The sequence below is a fragment of the Mauremys mutica genome, chromosome 7, assembly GCF_020497125.1.
Source record: "Mauremys mutica isolate MM-2020 ecotype Southern chromosome 7, ASM2049712v1, whole genome shotgun sequence".
Lineage (NCBI taxonomy): Eukaryota > Metazoa > Chordata > Testudines > Geoemydidae > Mauremys > Mauremys mutica.
The window spans coordinates 83593730-83614987 of NC_059078.1; the positions used below are offsets into that span (position 1 = coordinate 83593730).

General features: G+C 39.3%; 1 long non-coding RNA gene across 1 annotated transcript; it reads left to right on the forward strand.

Moving 5' to 3' along the window:
* The first annotated feature begins 6712 nt into the window (after positions 1 to 6712).
* LOC123373599 lies at positions 6713 to 15752 on the forward strand. Its single transcript, XR_006580773.1, has 4 exons — positions 6713 to 6785; positions 7554 to 7587; positions 11172 to 11238; positions 15034 to 15752. It is a non-coding gene; the product is annotated as an uncharacterized LOC123373599 (long non-coding RNA).
* The last annotated feature ends 5506 nt before the right edge of the window (positions 15753 to 21258 follow it).

Genomic DNA, 21258 nt, shown 5'->3' on the forward strand with positions numbered 1-21258 from the left:
CTCGGCTTTCCAGACTACAGGAGCTGCTACATGAAGGACATTAATGTTTACCTCTGGATGCAGTATACCTGTTTCTGGCTTCTACAGCTATAAAGCCTTCAGTTTCAGGTTCTGCAAATAATGGATTGGCATAGTGAACTGAAGACTGAAATAGTAGAATTTAGATGTGTATGTACATGACTTCAACACTTGTTTTTCCTTTGAAACCCAGGTATTAAATTTCAAGGGACTGATTCTCGCTGATTTGCATCTTGTGTAGTCATTCATACCTATACAAAGTGGGGGTAAAATGTTGCTTAATCGCAATGATAGCATGCTACACTCATTTTACACAGATATCAGGCTACATGTAATGAAAGGTAATGAGAACCAGGACTCTAAATTCTAACAGTTGCATCCACAATGATTGCATCTGTAGAATTGTGCCCTCAATTGATTGTAGACAGAAAGGTGGGCTGGGAAAGAATTAGAGGTGATTTTGAAAATTTGGCCTATAATATTTACACAAACTTCCTTTGGATGCTAAATCAACTTTGAAAGACAGAAAATGGTTTTAGAACCTTTTACAGAGTCACAAATGTCACCATTCAATTAGATGAAAGCTGCAATTGGTAAATAGACTTTGAAACATAAAATAACTTTTCTAAATGCATTTCAAAGTTTATACTTGGTGAGCGGTGCTATTGACCATAGGAAATTTTAGATTGCTGTGCTGGGAAATATTGGGATAGTTTACTTGCATGTCCATGTCACTTCAGTTCTGTGAATATAATTTAAGATCTGGTGACCTTTCTATCTCCAGTGCATCATGCAGAATAATGTTCTTGTTGTTTTCTGCTTGTTTTAAATAAAAAATAACTACTAACATGGCTAATATTAGCTAAAATTGACAGCTCCTGAATTTCAAAACAGCTTTCCTGCATATATCACAATCCCTATCTGCACCCAATGTTTATGGAAATCATGCCACTTTCATAAAATCCTCATTAAAATGATCAGACTTGCACCTAATAAGTCCATCTTCCTTACCATTTCCCTCTTAATTTCAAGTAATAGATCAGGTCTTTTCCTGACCCTTGATGTTCCTGTTGTATGCTACATACTCTTTATCTCTCCTAACTCATCTGTTATTGGGGGGCCTGGACACACACACTGTGCATCACAATAGGTGGAAATTTATTTTTTATTTTATACAGCAGACTCTGCCTATTAACTAAACCTATTTTTTAAATAAGCTTTTGGCCCCCTTCATATGCACTTTGATTTCCTTAAGGATCATGCCTTTTATAGCTTTAATTTTACAGTGAAAGAAGCCATTTATATCTGCATACTGCTGATCATGTGTTTAAAATAATTGGAGTGTACAGTAGAGAAAAATTGATGTTTGTATTGTTTAAAGAATATTAAAACTCTGGGGCAGACTTTTTTTTTCTGTTAAGTATACTTTGTGTTGCAGTAATGGCACAAAGTAGCCTTAAAGGGACCTAAGTGGCCAACTTGAGATCCCTTGTGGAGGGGGATATAATACCGGCATATGATTGTGGATATAATACCGGCATATTGGCTTTATGCCACCCCACTTTGCAGTCTTTGGCACAAGGATGTACCAGGGAGTGTCCTGGGGACAATTGTGACGTAAGCACAAAGATCAGGGCCTCAATAACTAAATTAAAGAGTGTCTCCAGATTTCAAGGGGCACTTTTATCCTGTGTTCTGCTTGGGACCCATATCTAAAATAAAAACCCATACCTTGTTTGTGAGGGTGAAATGGTCAAAATCGCTGTTTTTTCCATCTGAATGCAATGATATGTTATGTTGCTTCATATAATGTTATATTTTGTACACGCTGACATTGCAAAATTACATTGTCTTTCAAATAGAGACTGACTATCTTCTGCATCTTTTAACGTATTGTCTAAGTTAGATCAAATAGAGAAATATTGAGCCAGATTCACTGGTATGCTGCAGCTGATGCAAAATCAGCTTAACCAGACAATTCAGCTGTATTGTGTTGCTAGAGTAATGCAAAGCAGCCTGAGTGTGCCGGTGAAAGTGGCCCATCATTTTTAATTTCTGCAATTTATTATTTTGTAAACAAGCCCTGAGCAATATTCTCCAAAAATAACAGCAGCTGCAGCTCCCTGCCACACACACCATTTCCTTCAACTATGTCCTATAATACCTGTGTCTCATGAAGGGTGGCATTTTCCAAAGAGCGAAGCATTGACCTAACCGCTCATTGATTTCAGTGGGAACTGAGTTAGCCAACACTGGGCGCTTTTGAAAATCCCACTCAAAAGTAACAAAACAATGATTTTAAAAATACTGGGCAACATTTATTGTGTTTGTTTTGCATTATCCATCTAATCTACCCTACCTTTTGCTTTCTTTAACTTCTTGGGCACAGAATTGCCTTTTCCCATTAGTAAATTCATTCTTGATTTATCAGGATGCCAGATATCTGAGAACATTAACCTGTAATGCATTTTATAGCATGTACAATACATACTGTACCAGTGACATGCTAATGTCAAGGTTTTTTCTTAAATTTGTAATGCAAATGTAATCAAAGTTTTCAAAATGATTTCAATTAATCCTTAAAATGCTGGCATTTTGTGGAATGCCAGCCAAATTAATACTCAGGAGGCTGGATACTGTGTGTGAGCCAAACTTTCAAAGAGGACCCAACTCTTGCCTCCATTCATGAGCATGCAGAGCCTGTGCGTATGTACATTTTGAGCACTGACATCTTGTACACACTCACATGAAAGTGCTTTCTGAAAATTTTTGACTTGTAGATTTCAAGCCTTCAAAGAACATAACATAAGAATGGCCAAACTGGGTCATCCCAGTATGCTGTCTTCTGATAGTGACCAATGGCAGGTGCCCTAGAGAGAATGAACAGACCAGGTAATCATCAAGTGATCCATCCCCTGTCACTCATTCCCAGCTTCTGGCAAACAGAGGCTAGGGACACCATCTCTGCCTATCCTGGCTAATTGCCATTGATGAATCTATCCTCCATGAACTTATCTAGTTCTTTTTTGAAACCTGTTATCTTCTGCATCTTCTGGAATTAGTGTAATATTAGCACTTTTGAAGCAGGTTGGCCAGGTTAAAAGGCAGCATGTTTCTTTGTAACTGTATGAGGACTTACCTCAAGTTACTGCAAATGTCTAATTCATACCAAGTATGTTCTGAGTTTAAACACCCACGTTACCATAATCCTTAACACAGTGCCATTACAAAATCTCCTTTACATAGAGAAATAACTTTACAGTTAGGTCTGGCCATAATGAACAGAACAGTGAAGCTGCCTTCATATTTCATAAACATAAAATCCAATTCAGATTTGTCAAGTTCTATTAAAGTTTGTGAGCCCCCATTTTAAGAAAATCTGGGCCAATTTGATTTGTTTCATCAAAACTACATAAACTTCTCAGGGCTTTTTTTTTTTTTTTTTTAAACGAATCTATATATGAATTTGAACTAAACTCCTGGGTTTCAGTTAGATTTCTATATTCTAATCCCTGTGCACAGGCTATTTGAATTCATGTAATTGAAGCAATTTTACTAAGTTTTAGGATAAAATTGTGTGAAAATATTTTTGCTATTAGGATTATAAAAACTGCATGCTTTTGGGTTACTTTTTTGAAACTCAGTATGGATTAGCTGACTTTGATTTGTGATATTATTTTTGATTCCTTGGTTAATGGAAGCCACCCTATGAGGTCAGGAGGATTAGCAAAAACCAGCATGACTCATTTCTTCAAATGGGAGTGGCTGTGTTTTGTGTTCTCTATGAGCTAAAGTGGGGGCAGAAGGGTGGGGAGAAAAGGTATAAACCCATTTTCCCCCTTTGCATGGTACGTTGAAGATAATGGCTCACAGAATAGTCTGTGAGCCAAAGGTTAAAGATAACACACGATATTAAAATGTGGTTCTGCTCTGCAAAGTCACTGTAAAGATGACATTGAGGATGTACTGAATGAATAAGGAAAAATACAGTTAAGCAAATCCAATGTTCTCATTTTAAACATTTGCATTCTGTTTCTGAGCTGTCAGTGAACTGGGGGAAGCCATTCCTGCCCTGAATTATATCAAGTGTTCTGTACTGTTTTCATACTAGATAGCCATTAGAACTTTCCATAGGAACCTGGGGATGTTGCTACAAAGATGAATCACCCTTCCATTCCATTCCTGGATTGTGCAATGCATTGAAACATGTCTTGAGTTTCTTAACATGTTTTGAGCTTTTCTACTTTGTATGAATTAAATTTCCTTTGGAGCAGGGACTGGACCCTGATTCTCCTACATCCTGGGTGAGTAAACTAATCACTGGACTATAGAGTCCGTCTCTCTTGCTTGCTGTCTGGCTCAATGAATAGTTTATTATTTATTGGAAAGGTTTGGGAGGGGGAAGGAGAATGATATACTAATCCTGTGGTTGGGAAATTCCTCTGGGATGTGGAATACCCATATTTAAGTCCTTGTTCTGCCTGATTATTCTGAAGTAGTTATTCTGGTCTGCATCCCCATGTAGACAAGATACTGAAGCTTTACTGAAGCTTTTACACTATAAGCAGGTTCCATGAGGAGGGAAACTGTATCTAGTAAGGAGAAGCTAAGGAGAAATCCCTAACAGCTCAAAATCTTTCTGTAGCTGCTCCCAGCAGAGAGTCAGAAGGAATCAGACAAGTCTTGATTCATCTGTCCTCCACTGGGCTCACTATAGCTTGCAATTGCCCGTGCAACTTTTTGTGTTTAGGAAGTAGGATGAGGGAAAGAGGAGTTAAAAGAAAATATTTACCAAGTAGATTCTTCTCCTGTTGTGAATATCTATAGTGATTTTCATAAGTGGTTCTCAAAGTCGGTCTCCTGCTTGTTCAGGGAAAGCCCCTGGCGGGCCGGGCCAGTTTGTTTACCTGCCGCATTCACAGATTCAGCTGATCGCGGCTCCCACTGGCTGCGGTTCACTACTCCAGGCCAATGGGGGCTGCGGGAAGGGTGGCCAGCACATCCCTCAGCCCATGCCACTTTCCTCAGCCCCCATTGGCTTGGAGCGGTGAACCGTGGCCAGTGGGAGTCGCGATTGGCCAGACCTGCAGATGTGGCAGGTAAACAAATTGGCCCAGCCCGCCAGGGGCTTTCCCTGAACAAGTGGTGGACCAGCTTTGAGAACCACTACATAAGGAATAGTTGCTTCACTTTAAGGTGCATTTATTTATTTTATTACAACTATTGCATCACTGAGAAATAAAACTGAACCAAAGCTCCAAAGTAGTGCTGCAGAGCCTGCTGCTATGCTCTTCCTGCTGGTTTACAGCAGCAGTTTACCTTACCAAATCAAGAGCTACTATTAATTGATGTTGCTCAGTGCACAGATATGATAAATGTGTTGGTGAGGTAAAATAAAAGGATGGTTAAATAGAACAGGCATGCTAATATCAGCTCCACTCAAAATGAGAATAAAGATTCATATTTGTAAAATGAGAGAGGGCAAAAATCAATAAGTAGAAAAATATTTTCAAATATCTGTAAGGACAGTGCAAAGAAAGAATAAAACAAGAATTATAACAGTATTTTTTTTAAATAATGTTCTGAGTGACTCATGTCCCTGTGTAACATTATTATTTGTATTGCATTTTAGGAGTAGATGTACTATATTATAGCGGTACTGTTCCAAATAAATTCTAGAATCCTTATGTCAAAGAACTTAGAATGTCAACGTAAAGTGGGTGTTACTGTACAATACAACTCAAACCACACAATAGTGTGTGGTCTGTGTAGCTAGAATGATTGACAAAATATGCCTACCTGAAATTTACCCTTCCAGTTGTATTTGGAAGAGATTCCTTCTGTACTTGCTATGCTCAGTTACTCTTGATGTGTTTCACTCCAGAGCTGGCTACATTTCAGTTGTGGGTAAAAAGATTACTCTTTATTAATATTATACAAGAGACTTCTGCAAAAACTGCCTTGTTTGAGTGGGTTTATGCTATCATTGTTATAAAACAAATATGAAGGGACTGATACGATAAAATGGGTACAACAAGAAATAAATCCTAGCCTATCCTTGGGAAATTTTCTCATTGAAATCCTTATGCAAGTAGCCCCATTGATTTTTGGTGGGACTTCTGAAATGAGCAGATTATTAGAGTAAGATTTTTGTAGGATTATGCTCAATTTTTATGTCTATATGACTCAAAGTATATAAATCTACCCCTTATGCTTAAAGACATAAAGCCAACCACTAAATTCCTGGAGTAGGAAGAAATTTTTCGCTGCATCATGTTATGGCATCATTTGTGTTTGTCCTTTTCCAGTGTAAATGTGTATGTGTGTTGGGGGGGGAGAGTTAATCCATCTTTTTGAAAACTCAAGGCATTCGTTTTGTTAAGTTGTCATTACCCTAGGATCATCACCTATTACAAGTGATGAAGTGCTATAATTCATGTTTGTTTCCCTAACAGTAACTATTTCTAGTGATGAAAATATTCAAGAACCCATTCTTAGTGTGAAATGCTCAAAAAGCAGAGAAAAATGCTTTAAGGCTGTGAGAGAGAGCATGCTTATTGCAAAATTAGAACTGATACTAAAATTCAGTCTCTCAACATGGGAACAAATGACTTGAGCAGGTTTGCAACTGGAATAGTTTAACAGTAATGTTGATCAGGCTGCTCTTACTCTTTGCTGCAGTTTCTGTATCCGTTTAATGGAATCGCTGGCAACATTTTCTTCTTGTGGCTCCCATCCGTATTGTGGTACTTTGCTGCCCCATTAAAGTGAGTCAGCCAAACATCCTAGTGGTGTCTCTTCCAATAGAAAATTATTTCTTTTTCACTGTATAAATGGTATTGACCTTTCAAACAGCAGGCAGCAGTTCAAAGAAACTGACTGCCAAAAAGCTCCACACCTAGAAATTTTGATTAACTGTAGTCTGTTTCTCACGGTTCTGTAATAATTCTTATTATTGTTGGGGTTTTTAATTCCATTTCTTTCCTTAAAACCTACTCAGTAAGCACAATGATCTGCTGACTGCTGTTTCAAATTAGATTTGCCAAAGAACATAAATTCGCTGCTACATCTGCAGACTCTTTAATAAAAATTTAGACTGTCTTTGACATCAGTAGAGCCTTGAAAAGCATAGAAGAATAATAGTCCAAGATTGTTTTCTTACTCTCATCTGGAGTTTTGACTTCTCTTTTGGGGATTATTTTGTGATAACAGGTCAATAGGAGTGTGATTTCTTTATGATTTTAAAAGTATCTCTCTTCCATAAAAATACACTTTTGAACATAAGAAGATTTTTAAATATACTGTACATCAGAAGAGATTTCACTATTTTTGCTGTCTTTTTTTTTCCCTTTGCGGGAGCACTTAAACTTTGATTCTCCCTTTCCACGCTAGAAAGAAGTGACCTGAATTATTTTTGTAGTTGGCACAAAGTGGTTTATGATACTGTAATCAAAGAGAATTTTGTTCATGAATCAACATTGGCAAAAATGAAATGAATATCAATACTGATAATCATAATGTCAATCTTCCGCCAGAGTGATGGCTTCAGAAAGACTTCGTAGCTTCTTGGTAAGTTCCTAATCATTAATGTCAGAATGAACTGTTTCACCCACTGTTATGTTCAGGAGGCAGCCATTCTGAGTCATGTATTTAAAAATCAAGGCAGCAGCAATGATTTGCCTATATACTCAGTAATGTAACTTAACACTGGTGCATTAAATTCATACATACAAGGTCTATACACTGCTTTTATCCCACTTCAGACCTCAAAATAGAGCTTCAGTGGAGTGCACTTTGTGCCTATCTTCCATTAAAAAGGCAGGGACTGTTCAACCTAGGGAAAAAAATGACTGAGAGGGGTTATGATGGAGCTCTATAAAATCAGGAGTGGTGTGGAGAACGTGAATTGGGAAGTGTTATTTACCCCCTTTGCTTAACATGAGAACCAAGGGCCACCCAATGAAATTAAAAGGCAACAGTTTTAAAACAAATATAAGGAAGTACTACTTTATGCAACACACAGTCAACCTGTGGAACTCATTGTGAAGGCCAAAAGTATAGCTGGGTTAAAAAAATAATTGGATAATTTCATGGAGGATATGTTCAATGATGGCTATTAGCCAAGGAGGTCAGGAATGCACACTGTGTGCTAGGTGTCCCTCAGACTCTGACTGCCAGAAGTCAGGGCTGGATGACAAGGGATGGATCACTTGATAATTGCCTTTTTCTGTTCATTCCCTCTGAGGTGACTGGCAGTGCCCACTGTTGGAAGACAGGATACTGAGCTAGAAGGACCTTTTGATCTAACACAGTATGGCCATTCTTGTTGACTTATGTTCTATCTGCACTGGAGGGAATTTTACCCTAAATCTGGAAGGTCATCTAATTACCACTACTTGACCATTGTGGGTGATTTCAGTAGCTAAAGGACATAAGTCAGGTGTATTACAGAATACCCTATTTTTCATGTTAACTTTCAAATCAACTGTCTCTTTCTTGTGATTTAACAGTCCTATTAGTGTAGTCAACTGATGGCACTATTTCTGTGGTAGGTCTGTGAGCCTAATGAACCCTTCAAGGCTTTTTTCCGGTTCCCTCTGAACTCATCTCTGGTAGATAGTTACACTGTATAGAATCTGGGAAACATTTTCTTGACTGACACATGAACAATTTCCTATTTGCATACATGAAACACTCACCACAACTCATCAGTGTTCTGAAGAGAGTTGGTTTGTTATCACACTGAAATAGCTTTTCTGTGTTGGTCTGAAATCTTCTTAATACTCACTTATTTGATTTAATCTTTTAGATGTGTTCATGATCAGTGGGACATATCATTTCAAGTAGGCCCCTTGGAAGTGTGTTTCGATATGGAAGTATAATCAAAGATTAATCCTTGATTATCCTCATATTTATGTTTTTGACAGCTCAAATAATTCACCCTGTTCTCTCATCTGATCTTGTCTACCTTGGATTTACTCAGTACATCCAAACCCCCAGTGCTTTACAAAAGCTTGAACTTTGTATGTATTCTACAACTATATTGTGAACCATTATCAGAAAACACTTGATCAGGAATTAAATGTTTTGTAAAGATAGATTTCCAATGACAAATCAGTGTTTTGGTCCCAGGTATCTAGCAGAAAGATTCAAAGCAGCCGGGGTTCAAATAAATTATTCCTAAATAGTCTTTGCCTTCAAAGTAAAAGAGAGATTAGTGAAAACATTTGCCAAGGTATTTTTGTATTTGATAAGGATGTAATATGATATAAAATGTCATTAGCAATTTGTGTATTTATACCAGAAAATCAAAAGGCTTCTCCTTTTTCTTTTTCTTTTGCATAGTTCCATACTCAAATGTACTTCATGAATGAGATGTTTCTTTTTGCCTGTGGGCATTCATAAAGTATCATCAGCTCTGGGGATTTGTATCAACTCCTGTATTTTACCCACACAGACTGGGGGCAATGCTGCAGTAAGCATATGGTTTTGTTGTTCCATATCATGTTACATTGCTATGATCAGCTTTTTAAAAATGTCCTTTATTACTAAATATACTGCATCTAAGGTTTTACCTGGCACACAACTCCATGTACTGATTACCTTTTGTATCTCAACAGCATTCTTTGTTTTCCAGGAGATAATCTAGTCAAAATTTTTAATTATGGCTTCTAAGGGTCTTTGGTCAGTTTCAATTCCAGATTGTCTGCATTAATCATATATGACATATTTCATCTCCCCATACTAGGGATATATTTACTTGTCTGTCTGGGATGAAATGGTTTATCAGTTTGATACACTGCTCTGCAACAAAAGAAATTTGAACACTACCCTTAAGAACATAAGAACAGCCAGGCTGGGTCAGACCAAAGGTCCATCTAGCCCAGTATCCTGTTTTCTGATAGTGGCCAATGCCAGATGCCCCAGAGGGAATGAACAGGTAATCATTAAGTGATCCATTTCCTGTCGCTCATTCCCAGCTTCTGGCAAACAGAGGACAGGGACACCATCCCTGCCCATCCTGGCTAGGATGACCAGACAGCAAGTGTGAAAAATCGGGACAGAGGGTGGGGGTAATAGGAGCCTGTATAAGAAAAAGACCTAAAAATCGGGACTGTCCCTATACAATCGGGACATCTGGTCACTCTAATCCCGGCTAATAGCCATTGATGGACCTATCCTCCATGAATATATCTAGTTCTTTTTTGAAACCTGTTATAGTCTTGGCCTTCACAGCATCTTCTGGAATTAGTGTAATGTTTAGTAAGCATTTCTGAAGAAGGTTGGCCAGGATAGAAGATACAGCACGTTTCTTTGTAACTATATGAGGTTAACTTACCTCAAGTTTCAGCAAATGTCTAATTCATACCAAGTATGTTCTTGTTTTGACTTTCACAATATCCTCTTTCACAGTCATCCTGTGGAACTCTTTGCATTGTGTGAAGAAATACTTCCTTTTGTTTGTTTTAAACCTGCTGCCTATTAATTTCATTTGGTGAACCCTAGTTCTTGTGTTATAAAAAGGAGTAAATAACACTTATTTACTTTCTCCGCATCAGTCATGATTTTATAGATCTCAATCATATCCCCCTCTGGGACTTTTCAGCTGGGAAAAGAGACTATCTTATCAATTACTCCTCAGATGGAAGCCATTCCATACCCCTAATAATTTTTGTTGCACTTTTCTGAATATTTTCCAATTCCAATATATGTTTTTTGAGATGGGGCAACCATATCTGCATGCATTATTCAATATGTGGACGTGCCATGGATTTATATAGAGGCAATATATGTTCTGTCTTATTATCTATCCTTTTCTTAATGATTCCCAACATTCTGTTCGCTTTTTTGACTGCCGCTGCGCATTGAGTGGATGTTTTCAGAGAACTATGCACAATGACTCCAAGATCTCTTTCTTGAGTGGTAACAGCTCATTTAGACCCCATCATTTTTCATGTATAGATGGGAATATGTTTTCTAATGTGCATTACTTTGCATTTATCAGCATTGAATTTCATCTGTCATTTTGTTACCCAGTCACCCAGTTTTGTGAGATCCTTTTGTAGCTCATTGCAGTCTGCTTGGGACTTAACTATCTTGAGTATTGATAATCTGCAAATGTTTGCCACCTCATTGTTAACTCCTTTTTCGAGATCATTTATGAATATGTTGAATAGGACTGGTCCCAGTACAGACGCCTGGGGAACACTACTATTTACGGTACCTCTTTCCATTCTAAAACTGACCATTTATTCCTACCCTTTGTTCCCTGTCTTAACCAGTTCTCAATCCATGAAAGGACCTTCCCTCTTATCTCATGACTTTACTTTGCTTAACGCCTTTGGTGAGGGACCTTGTCAAAGACTTCCTGAAAATCTAAGTACACTGTATCCACTGGATGCCCCTTGTCCACATGCTTGTTGACCCCTCACCCCCCTCAAAGAATTCTAGCAGATTGGTGAGGCATGATTCCCTTTACAAAACACATGTTGACTCTTCCCCCAACAAATTATGTTTATCTATGTGTTTGACAATTTTGTTCTTGATTATCATTTCAATCAGTTCGCCTAGTACTGAGGTCAGGCTTCCTGGCCTGTAATTGCCAGGATCATCTCTGGAGCGCTCTTTAAAAATTGGTGTCACATTAGCCATCCTCCAGTCATTTGGTACAGAAGCTGATAGGTTACAAAGTTAGTAGTTCTGCAATTTCACATTTGAGTTTCTTCAGAACTCTTGGGTGAATACCATCTGGTCCTGGTGACTTATTATTGTTTTTAGTTTATCAATTTGTTCCAAAACCTCCTCTAATGACACCTCAATCTGCGACAGTTCCTCAGATTTGTCACCTAAAAAGAATGGTTCAGGTTTGGGAATCTCCCTCACATCCTCAGCCATGAAGACTGATGCAAAGAATTAATTTAGTTTTTCTGCAATGATCTTATCATCCTTGAGTACTCCTTCAGCATCTCGATCGTCTGGTGGCCTCACTGGTTGTTCTGTTTCTGACTACTTAAAACATTTGTTTTGCTATTACTTTTTGAGTCTTTAGCTAGCTGTTCTTCAAATTCTTCTTTGGCCTTCCTGATTATATTTTTACATTTCGTTTGACAGAGTTTATGATCCATTCTATTTTCCTCACTAGGATTTAACTTCCCACTTTTGAAAGGATGCCTTTTTGCCTCTCACTGCTTTACTTTGTTGTTTAGTCACAGTGGCACTTTTTTGGTTCTCTTACTGTGTTTTTTAATTTGGGATATACATTTAAGTTGAGCCTCTATTATGGTGTCCTTAAAAAGTTTCCATGCAGCTTGCATGGATTTCACTTTTGGTGCTCTACCTTTTAATTTCTAACCTCCTCATTTTTGTGTAGTCCCCCTTTTCTGAAATTAAATGCTACTGTTGGGTTGTTATGGTGTTTTACCTGCCACAGGGATGTTAAATTTAATTATATTATGGTCACTGTTACCAAGCGGTCCAGCTATATTCACCTCTTGGACCTGATACTGTGCTCCACTTAGGACTAAATCAAGAATTGCCTCTCCTCTTGTGGGTTCCAGGACTAGCCGATTCAAGAAGCAGTGATTTAAAGTGTCAAGAAACTTTATCTCAGAATCTCATCCTGAGGTGACATGTACCTAGTCAAAGTCAATATGGGGATAGTTGAAATCCCCCATTATTATTTATTTATTTATTTATTTATTATTGAGAGTTTTATTTTAATAGCCTCTCTAATCTGGTCAGGTGGCTGGTAATATATCCCTACTGCTACATTCTTCTTATTAGAGCATGGAATTACTATCGATAGTGATTCTTTGGTACAGTTTGGTTCATTTAAGATTTTTACTTAATTTGACTATACGTTTTCTTTCACATATAGTGCCATTCCCCCACCTGCATGACCTGTTCTGTCCTTCTGATAGATTTTGTACCCTGGTATTACTGTGTGTCCCATTGATTATCATCATTCCACCAAGTTTATGTTATCCCTAGTATATCAATATCCCCATTAAATACAAGGCACTCTAGTTCACCCATCTTATTATTTAGACTTCTAGCGTTGGTATACAAGCACTTTAAAAACTTGTCACTTTTTAGCTGTCTGCCATTACATGATGTAATTGAATGGGACTTTTTTTTCATTTGACTCTTTCTTATCAGATCCTACCTGTATTTTATTATTTTCCATTCTTTCCTCTTTACTAGGACATAGAGAATTTCCATTAATAGATCCTCTCGTAAGGGATGTCTCTGTCTGAACCACGTGGTCCTCTGCACCTGCCAGCTTTCTCCCAGCCCTTTTTTTAAAAACTGCTCTACAACCTTTTTAATTTTAAGTGCCAGCAATCTGGTTCCATTTTGGTTTAGGTGGAGCCCATCCTTCCTATGTAGGCTCCCTCTTTCCAAAAGTTTCCCCAGTCCCTAATAAATCTAAACCCCTCCTCTCTAAACCATCGTCTCATCCACACATTGAGTCCCTGCAGCCTGTCTAACTGTCCCTGCGCATGGAACTGGAAGCATTTCAGAGAATGCTAACATGGAGGTTCTGAACTTCAATCTCTACCTAGAAACCCAAATTTGGCCTACATGTAGGTACCTGTCATTGGTACCTACATGTACCACAACCACTGGCTTCTCCCCAGCACTACACATAAATCTATCTAGATGCCTTGAGAGACCTGCCTTTGCACCAGGCAGGCAAGTCACCATGCGGCTCTCCTGGTCATTGGAAACCCAGCTATATATGTTTCTAATGATTGAATTGCCCATTACTAATACCTGTCTCTTCCTAATAACTGGAGTTTCCTCCACCAGAGAGGTATCTTCAGTGTCAGAAGATACCACATCACCATCTGGAAGGAAGGTCCCAACTATGGGATCGTTTCCTCTGGTCCAGTTGCATGTTCTTCTTCTCTGAAAAAGCAGCAAAGATAATAAAGAGTCTTGTGGCACCTTATAGACTAACAGACGTTTTGGAGCATGAGCTTTCGTGGGTGAATACTGATACTTCTCTGAGACTTTCATCCTCCTCAACAGCACAGAGGCTGTCAGACCAGTTCTACTGTGTCCTAGAAAGTCTCATATTTGTTTCACCCTTTAATAAACTGAACCCAGTTCAGTTGTATCACGTCTTCAGCAGCCTAGCTATTGCCATTAATAAAGTGCTCAGAGCTGCTGCTATTTTCATTAAATACATTCTTTTTAGGAGCTGTTCTTTGTTTTTAATCCAAGCTGGCTGCTGCCTTTTTCACCCTCTAGTTTATCAGGGAATTTAATTGATTTAATAACTCCTGCAGCTATGTAAATGTCTACTGCGTTAGTCAGTATTAAAGACCAGATCCTCGACTGTGCTGGTTCCATTTCCAGAACAGAAGAGTGGGAGGATATAAATGGCTTTGCATCACTTTTATGCCTCCCACTTTCCCTTATTCTTGGGCTCGTTGAAGGCTGCTTTGGCCTGCAGCATAATGTAGAGCAGCCATGAGGCTGCACTACAAATTGTCCCTAGAGCCCTGTTTCAGAAGCCAGAGATCACTGAAGCATAGTGGCACTCTGACCATGCTTCCTTTGTCCAGCATGGAAGGAAGATAGAGACAGTTATGTGCTATGTTAGCTCAATAGTGCCAGAATATTCCTCTTATATTAGGGGAATCCCCAGGTAGTTGGTCATGCCCATTTTCTGGTTGCTGTAAAGAATCTGGTCAAATGACTGAAAGTATAACCCTTAATCTGGATTAGAGGCGAAAACAGTGTTGGATACATTACTCACAAATATCTAATCATCTCATCTCCATACTTGGATGAATAACTTAAAGAGAGAAAACAGTCAAATTCTATAAATATGTTTGTCAGATAAATTATCCAGTGAATATTTGACAATCTCTATTCTGGATCACTTAGTTGTCGCTCCTTCAGAATGATGGTGTTAGTACCTGCAACTGGGCAACACTGCTAAACTTTTTCTGTTACTATTTGTTTTTAATGTTTAATGAATTTATTTTGCTTGTGTTTGAACAGGTGATGTGAACACCCCCTGAAACACAACACTAATGGGAAGCACCAATCACCCCCAGAAAGCAGTGCTGCCAAGAGGGAGGGACTCCAGTTCTGTCACTGACATAACTGTAGAGAGAAACTTTTCACAATCTTCGCAGTGAACATTAAACATGAGGGGTGACAAAACAGTCGCACAAAATGCTTCATTAGGGATCCCTTGCCACAGATGGGAAGTTGTCTGAACCCATCTTCAGAAACTGATGCAACACCCACTGAAGTTAATGAGGGCTTTTCCTGCGAGGTAAATTCAGAACTGCTCAAGCACAAATTCCTCCCAGCCAATGTTGGCAATCAAATGAAGAGTTTTGACAAAGTGAGTCAGCATGAATACCTGACAGTTGACCATTGTCAGAAGAAGACACCCCATTTATGAATAGGGAGGACTCCATTCAGTAAAAATACTAAATTACACAGTTTCGGTCCTGCAGGGTCAGTGGTGGCTGTAGAGTCTTTCTATGGCAGGGTGTCTCTTGCACTGAGAATTATCTGCATGCATGTATTTGTGGGAGGGTGGTTCTCTATGCCACATTTGAATAGGGAAGTGAAGAGGTAGGGTTAGGATAACTTTGTTTCCCGTGCTTCATTGACAATAAACCTGGCCAGGCACCTTCACTACTAAACCAAGTCTTGTGGTCTTATTGGGCAGTTCGATTGGAGCCTGCTGCATGGGCTATCTGGCCAGAGCCAGTGCAGCATGCAGAGAGAATACACGCAGCCAAATATCTAACGACACAAGCCATCCACCAATTAATGAGGATTAGGAATAACCTGCCATGTAGGCAGATTATTGCATAACCATAAACTATAGTTACTACTTCTTTCTTTGTGAAGCCCCTCTTGAGATGGACTACTGATCTGACCAGATATGGCAATCTCTAGAGTTTGGGGGTGATTTGAGGAGGCGCTACTGGATCAGTGGTTTTGCAAATAATATGAGGAGCCCCACTCACTCTCCACCCATTCGCTCAAGAGGGGAAGTCACCTGATACATGGAATCCGAACTTCTCTGAGTTCCAGACATGCCGTGGGCCAGGCAGGCTGAGAAGATCATTTCATTTACTCTCCTGTGGTCATGTTAGGCTTAGTCCTTATGACTTTAAAATGCATATCTCCTGAGAAGAATGAGCTGCTGGTAGTGTGTGGGTTTTGTTTGTTTTTTTCAATCTAGCCATTCACAATAAGATTTAACTAGCTGCAAGCACTGCCAGTTTATGACCTGATATTCTTTCTGACACAAGTAAAACTGATTCTGAAGTCAAAAGCTGATTAGTAGTGATGCATGGGGCAGAATGGCATGTTACTTTTTTATCCTGGATATCCAGCAATAAATGTTGTGGCCCCCTAGCCCCAAAGGGACAGATAATACCGCTGGTCCTGCATAGTTTTCTAGAGGAGAAGATGAAGCAAGCTGGTTCCTCCACACCTCTATGTATCCACACAGGAAGAAGCAATAGTTTTTCTGGCTGCACTGGGGAGTATGAGCAGGGACAGTGGGTAGCTCTGCCAGAATGAGCATGGTCTTAGCCCACCCCTCCCAATATACCACCAATCACTGAAACAGGATCTTAGGGGGAGAGTGCGCCTGACATTTCTAACATTGTGTAGCAAGACAGACTACAAATCCTTTTTTCAAGGGAGTCATCATGATTTACATAGTCATAATCCCTCCCTTAGTTCTGTATGGGAGCACAGGGAGCTCTCCTTCCACAGTCTCTATAGTGCACAAAAACATAATTTAATCCTTGGAAAATAGGTAGTATAACAAGATACCTTCTTTATAGTACTGTTTTCTGACTAAAGCCATACTTTGCTCGGTATTTTTCAACTTGCTTTATGCCTATAATAAGAGCTTATTATGGTTCTTATTTTTAATGTCAAACACACCTATATAATATATGTTTAAGTTTCATGGGTTATCACTTGAATACAGAATAAAAGTGCATAATCACATACTCATTTCTGTATAAAAAGATAAATCACAACATAAGTGGCTTTAATAGATTAAAAAGTTGGAAACGATATAATTTTTAAAGGTGTTCTTTTTATACAGGATATTGCTATGTAGCATAATGTGAAATATAAATTGTCATCCTTTTCAGGTATGAAGTTTTTAAGGCTCTTGGGCTTGTGATATTTAGGGGATTTAAGTGGTCAGTAAATTCCTTCTGCCATGTTGGATGATGTAACTGGATTCTTTAAAAAAAAAATACCCTCTGGAACAATGTGAGGCTTTATTGGTAGAAAAAAGACCAAAGTACTGACTGATTTTTAGTGTGATGTCAGCATCTCAGAGGGTCTTCTTAAGGACCTGATCCTGCAACTGACTGAATACAAGCAGACTACTTAGCTCATGCAGAGTCCCATTGACTTAAAGCAGTGCTCCATATGGGCATAGCATTTGGCCTGTATGCAACAAGCTGCAGGACTAGGTCCTCAGTACACGTTATATAAATTTATATCATACGTCAGAAATATTGCTGTTTTTCCCTCATCCTCCTGTGATCTTGGAGGACAAAATTCACCCTGGTGTCACTTCAGTGAAACTCTAGTAGGTTAAAATTCATCGGGGAAGCTAAAGAAGTCCAGGCTTCTGTAGTCTTCTGCAGCATGAAAGTTTCACCATCTTAGAATCCTTCAGACTTGCACCTTCATATGAATGTGTAATTTACACTCCTTACCCATGGCTACTGAATTTGTCCCACTGAATCAAAAGAGTTTATACTGGTGTAACTTGCTTGCTGGCTAGAAGAGAATTGTATTATTTATTTTGATTGTGGCAAGCGCTTCCTGAACAGAGATAATCAGGAAAAGTAACACATAATAAAAGTATCCATATCCTTCTCCCTATTGCCTTGGTTCTATATGCATAGTTGTGAAAATGAGGAGGATAAAGAAATTAAAAAAAAAACAAAAAAATACCCATGATCTATCCAGATATCAGCATAAAAATCCTAAACAGCCACATCAAAGATGTTTACCCATATTGGTTTATTTTTATTAATCTTAGCATTCTCTTTCCATTTTCCAAACTCTCCTATTTTTGTCTGTTCTCTACACTCCTCATGTTTGACTAAATTGAGACTGAAAGCTCTTTGAAGCAAGGACCATGGATGAAATCCTGGCCTCATTAAAGTTGACTGTGACATTCCCATTAACTTCAATGGGACCAGGATTTCATCCCATGATTTTATTTATCACACACCGTGCACATTGATGGTGCTGTAATCTCTCCTTGCAAAATTGTAGCTGTTGGGATACTTTTCCCAAGTCAGGTGAGAATGAAAAAGTGAACAGAAGGACCTAACCCAAAGTTCAAGCACCCAGGAAGTAAGAAGTAACTGATAATCTACCCATTTCTTAGACTTTTACTTTCAATTTCATGTTTGGGTCATCTGTCTTTCTGAATTTCAAAATTAAAAACTAGTGTATTATAATAGAGGATCCTTGTCTAGAATTATAATTACTGAGTTCCAGCAGTGTGCTTCATTACGCTAAGATGTTTATATCTTAACAAATATATAAGGTTGTTACAAGGAAGAGGGCAAAAAATTGTTCTCTTTAACCTTTGAGGAGAGGACAGGAAGCAATGGGCTTAAATTGCAGCAAGAAAGGTTAAGTTGGACATTAGGAAAAACTTCCTCACTGTCAGGGTAGTTTAGCACTGGAACAAATTGCCTAGGAAGGTTGTGGAATCTCCATCACTGGAGCTTTTTTTAAGAACAGGTTAGACAAACGCACCTGTCAGGAATGGTCTAGTTATTATGTAGTCCTGCCTTGAGTGCAGGGGACTCTCGAGGTCCCTTCCAGTTCTATATATCTATGATCATTGTATGTTAAATCTTCTGTTTGTAGTTAAATAGGTAGGCTGTATTTGTATTCTTTCTGATTCTATAATTGTATGTTGTGTTATGGGGATTTGTGATCAATAAACAGTGCAAAGACAAACCAAAGTTTTCATGCAGCAGGAAACAGTACTAGGGAAGATGAAGTTGTACATGTTTGTGCATATTATATAATATCCTACAGTGTATGACTTCTTAATAGTGACCACATTTTAAATTTATTATTAGTGATATCAATTAATTAAACACTACGTAAAAAACAAGGGCATGTTAACACAGAAAAAAGCATGCAGTGTAGCATGTTCTTGAACATTAGAAAGGACATTAACTCTATAGGGCAAATTAATATTGATACGTATACTGAAACACGAATGCATTGGAGAAGGCTGAATATGAGAGAGGCTCTTTGCCAGCAGTTTATAATAATAATAATGGGAAGATATACAAATGTTGGCTACATCTTTTCTTAAGCTCAGCAAATACCATTGCCCAGCATGCTTATTCCAGCATGGTTAGATCACCCCTAAGAAAAATATAGTGCCTCCAGGACTGTTGCTCAGATATGTTCCTCCCCCATGGATGTCTCAGGCACTTAGGACCTACAATATAGGACTAGATTGTGTAATTTACACAATGGTTGGGAGCCATATTGCCCCAAGGCAGCCCTGCAAGATACTGTGCCAAGGGAATTACTGTCTCTTGCAGAGCTGCTACATGGAAGTCTCAGCACTCTGCCTCAGATCTACTGGATAGTATGGGGGGAAGCAGGGCATAGACCCATCCCCCTTCTTGCCCTTCTCCATGCAACTTGCTCCCTGCCACAGCAAGGAGTAAGCAATCCCTGCTCATAGGGACTGCCATTGTAATCTGCCTCTGTGCCTATTCTTTTTCTCAGTGCAGGTCTTAATGTGCTGAATATAGAGCCAAATACAAATGTAGTGCTCAGATGTGCATTTGAAAATTTTCATGTTTCAAGAAAGAGAAAATGGCTAGCCTTTATCCTCGTGCAAAGGAATGTATCACCACACACTGGCAGTCAAAGAGCCCAGTTAGCCCAGTTGGTGGTAGCTGGAGGGGGGGATAGCTCAGTGGTTTGAGCATTGGCCTGCTAAACTGAGGGTTGTGAGTTCAATCCTTGAGGAGGCCATTTTAGAGAATTGGGGTAAAAAAACCAATAACCTGTCTGGGGAGTGGTCCTGCTTCGAGCAGGGGGTTGGACTAGATGATCTCCCTTCCAACCCTGATAGTCTATGATAGGTAATTAAGGATTAGACCCAGTTGAGGAGAACCAGACTGGATGATAGCTATAAAGTAAGGACTACAGGGTCAATAGGGGAGGAGAGATGCAAAGGGGAGCCTATACCTTGGGACTGGCCTTGAAGGGAGAGGGCAGCAGAGGTGAAGGGGTTCCAGGCAGCTGCCAGAGAGGCTGGGAACCACCCTGAGAGAGCTTCTCAGCAACAAAGCAAAGCTGCACAGAGGTGAAGCTCCAGGGAGAGATGATGTGCAGCTCCATGACAGGTGCCTCCAAACAAAGGTAGGCAGTGAGGGGGACCTCAGAGACAGACCCTAGCTGCTTCTCATAAGAGCTCTGGGCTGGAACCCAGAGGGTAGGGCAGGCCTGGGTTCTCCAACCATCCCCTCACAGGTGGGAGACGTATGTGAGTGAAGGGGCAAGGACTATTGTGCCCAGATCGGGTACACGATCACTAAGGGAATGTCACCAGTGAGAATTAGTGTGCAGCAAGCCAGGGTGTAAATCTACAGCACACTAGCTTGCCATGCATTAACAAGGAACAGATTGCCAAGGGCCTGAGTAGCTGTCAGCTGTTATGTCAGACAGAAGTGCTATTATGCCCAGCCGTGAGGGGGTACACCAGCCAATGACATAACCTTCTATGCCTCCTCATACAATATCACCCCTCAGGTTGTCTTGTTACCCCCAAATAACTATCTGCCTGCCTATGAGAAATGAAATTAACTGTTAATGAAAATTTCAGGTACTGATACATCAAAAAAACTTCAGGTTTGGCCAGAGACTAGCATGGACAGAAGTTCAAGATGATTCATGGGAGGACAATGGACATTCTCTGTACTCAGGCACAACTCCCACTCAAGGGAATTAAGAATTCTAGGCTCAAGGCACAATCTACACTGTCTTCTTCGTATTTAAATACAATAGATCAAATTAAATCTAACATTTACAGCGTGGCCAATAGTCAGATCTAGGTGCTCTACACAACAGTTACTCTGCAGTCCCTGTCATTGGCAAAGTTAAAAGGGCTCAGGAGCTGTATACATTTTAATGGGCTAGATCCCCAGCCTTGTTAAAATTTGGTTTGTG